General features: G+C 41.7%; 1 non-coding gene across 1 annotated transcript; it reads left to right on the forward strand.

Moving 5' to 3' along the window:
- The first annotated feature begins 2,817 nt into the window (after positions 1-2,817).
- Positions 2,818-2,925, forward strand: LOC148561533 (small nucleolar RNA R71). Its single transcript, XR_015886671.1, has one exon. It is a non-coding gene; the product is annotated as a small nucleolar RNA R71 (small nucleolar RNA).
- Positions 2,926-3,279: the final 354 nt, after the last annotated feature.

Raw genomic sequence — 3,279 nt, forward strand, 5'->3', positions numbered from 1 at the left:
AAGGAGATTAAGGAATGAGTCCACCTTAGTAAGGGTGGCGTCTTCCTCTCCTTGAAGAACCAATGGTGCTCTTGAACTCCTCTATGTCTCTTCCTTGCCTTTGTTGCTCCTCCCTCATGGCTCTTTGATCTTCTCTAATCTCATGGAGAATGATGGAGTGCTCTTGGTGCTCCACCCTTAGTTGTCCCATGTTGGAACTTAATTCTCCTAGAAAAGTGTTGATTTGCTCCCAATAATTCTGTGGAGGAAAGTGCATCGCTTGAGGCATCTCAGGGATTTCATGATGAGGAATTTCCTCATGATCTTGTTGAGGTCCATGATCTCTTGTTTGCTCCATCCTTTTCTTAGTGATGGGCTTGTCCTCTTCAATGAGGATGTCTCTGGCCTTAGGTACCATAGATGGTTATGGAAAACAAAAAGCAATGATTTTACCACACCAAACTTAGAAGGTTTGCTCGTCCTTGAGCAAAAGAAGAAAGAAGTGAGTAGAAGAAGAAGAAAATGGAGGAGATGGAGGTGTGTGAATGGTTCAGTCAAGGGGGTTTTAGGTGATTATGATGTAAGAAAAGGAAGGAGTGATGGTTTGAATTTAAGTGGGTGGGTGTAGGTGGGTTGTATTATGGTTTTGGAGGAGTAATGGAGGTTATTGGTGGAGGTTAATTGAGGAAGAATATTATAAAAAGGTGTGAAGATGAGAGAATAAGTGGTAGGGATCCTGTGGGGTCCAGAGATCTTGTGGGGCCAAGGACTTAACATCCCTGCTCTAATTAGGCATGTAAAACGCCCTTGCTGTGCAATCCTGGCATTTAACGCCAGACTGCTGCCTGTTTCTGGCGTTAAACGCCAGCTTGGTGCCTGTTTCTGGCGTTAAATGCCAGACAGATGCTTGTTTCTGGCGTTTAAAAGCCAGACTGTTCTCTTCCAGGGTGTGCTGTTTTCAATGCTGTTTTTCATTCTATTTTTGATTTTTCAGTAGTTTTTTTTGTGACTTCACATGATCATCAACTTAATAAGACACGAAATAGCAAAAAGAAAATAAAATATATATGATTAAATAACATTGGGTTGCCTCCCAACAAGCGCTTCTTTAATGTCAATAGCTTGACAATGAGTTCTCATGTAGCCTCATAGATAATCAGAGCAAGGTTGGAACCTCCCAACACCAAACTTAGAGTTTGAATGTGGGGGTTCAACACCAAACTTAGTGTTTGGTTATGGCCTCCCAACACCAAACTTAGAGTTTGACTGTGGGGGCTTTGGTTGACTCTGCAGTGAGAGAAGCTTTTCTTGCTTTCTCTCGATGGTTACAGAAGGAGATCCTTGACTTTTAAACACAAGGTTGTCCTCATTCAGTTGAAGGATCAATTCTCCACTGTCCATATCAATCACAGCTCTTGCTGTGGCTAGGAAGGGTCTTCTAAGGATGATGGATTCATCCTCATCCTTCCTAGTGTCTAGGATTATGAAATCAGTAGGGATGTAAAGGCCTTCAACCTTTAGTAGCACGTCCTCTACTTATCCATAAGCCTATTTTCTTGAGTTGTCTGCCATCTCTAATTAGATTATGTCAGCTTGCACTTCAAAGATTCCCAGTTTCTCCATTACAGAGAGTGGCATGAGGTTTATCCCTGACCCAAGGTCACATAGAGCCTTCTCAAAGGTTATGGTGCCTATGGTACAAGGTATTAAGAACTTTCTAGGATCCTGTTTCTTCTGAGGCAATGTCAGTTGATCCAAATCACTCAGTTCATTGATGAGCAAGGGAGGTTCATCTTCCCAAGTCTCATTACCAAATAATTTGGCATTCAGCTTCATGATTGCACCAAAGTACTTGGCAACTTGCTCTTTAGTGACATCTTCATTATCTTCAGAAGAAGAATACTCTTCAGAGCTCATGAATGGCATAAGGAGGTTCAATGGAATCTCTATGGTCTCTAGATGAGCCTCAAATTCCTTTGGTTCCTCAGAGGGAAACTCCTTGTTGATCACTGGACATCCCAGGAGGTCTTCCTCACAGGGATTCACGTCCTCTCCCTCCCTTGTAGGTTCGGCCATGATGGTTAAATCAATGGCCTTGCACTCTCTTTTTGGATTCTCTTCTGTATTGCTTGGGAGAGTACTAGGAGAAGTTTCAGTGACTCTTTTACTCAGCTGGCCCACTTGTGTCTCCAAATTTCTAATGGAGGACCTTGTTTCATTCATGAAACTTAAAGTGGCCTTAGATAGATCAGAGACTATATTTGCTAAGCTAGATGGATTCTGCTCAGAATTCTCTGTCTGTTGCTGAGTGGATGATGGAAAAGGCTTGCTATTGCTAAACCTGTTTCTTCTACCATTATTAAAGCCTTGTTGAGGCTTTTGTTGATCCTTCCATGAGAAATTTGGATGATTCCTCCATGAGGGATTATAGGTGTTTCCATAGGGTTCACCCATGTAATTCACCTCTGCTATTGCAGGGTTCTCAGGATCATAAGCTTCTTCTTCAGAAGATGCCTCTTTAGTACTGTTGGATGATTCCTTCAATCCATTCAGACTCTGAGAGATCATATTGACTTGCTGAGTCAATATTTTATTCTGAGCCAATATGGCATTCAGAGTATCAATTTTGAGAACTCCCTTCCTCATAGGCGTCCCATTATTCACAAGATTCCTTTCAGAAGTGTACATGAACTGGTTATTTACAACCATGTCAATGAGCTCTTGAGCTTTTGTAGGCGTTTTCTTTAGGTGAATGGATCCACCTGCAGAATGGTCCAATGACATTTTAGATAATTCAGACAGACCATCATAGAATATATCCAGGATGGTCCATTCTGAAAGCATGTCAGAAGGACACTTTTTGGTCAGTTCCTTGTATCTTTCCCAAGCTTCATAGAGGGATTCACCTTCTTTCTGTTTGAAGGTTTGAACATCCACTCTAAGCTTGCTAAGCTTTTGAGGAGGAAAGAACTTGGCTAAGAAAGCCGTGACCAGCTTATCCCAAGAGTTCAGGCTATCCTTAGGTTGAGAATCCAACCATATTCTAGCTCTATCTCTTACAGCAAATGGGAAAAGCATGAGCCTGTAGACCTTAGGGTCAACCCCATTGGTCTTGACAGTATCGCAGATCTCCAAGAATTCAGTTAAGAATTGAAAAGGATCTTTAGATGGAAGTCCATAAAACTTGCAGTTTTGTTGCATCAGAGAAACTAATTGAGGTTTAAGCTGAAAATTGTTTGCTCCAATGGCAGGGATTGAGATGCTTCTTCCATGTAAATTGGAATTAGGTGTAGTAAAGTC

This window comes from Arachis ipaensis, chromosome B6 (genome assembly GCF_059453495.1).
Source record: "Arachis ipaensis isolate K30076 ecotype BB chromosome B6, ASM5945349v1, whole genome shotgun sequence".
Classification (NCBI taxonomy): domain Eukaryota; kingdom Viridiplantae; phylum Streptophyta; class Magnoliopsida; order Fabales; family Fabaceae; genus Arachis; species Arachis ipaensis.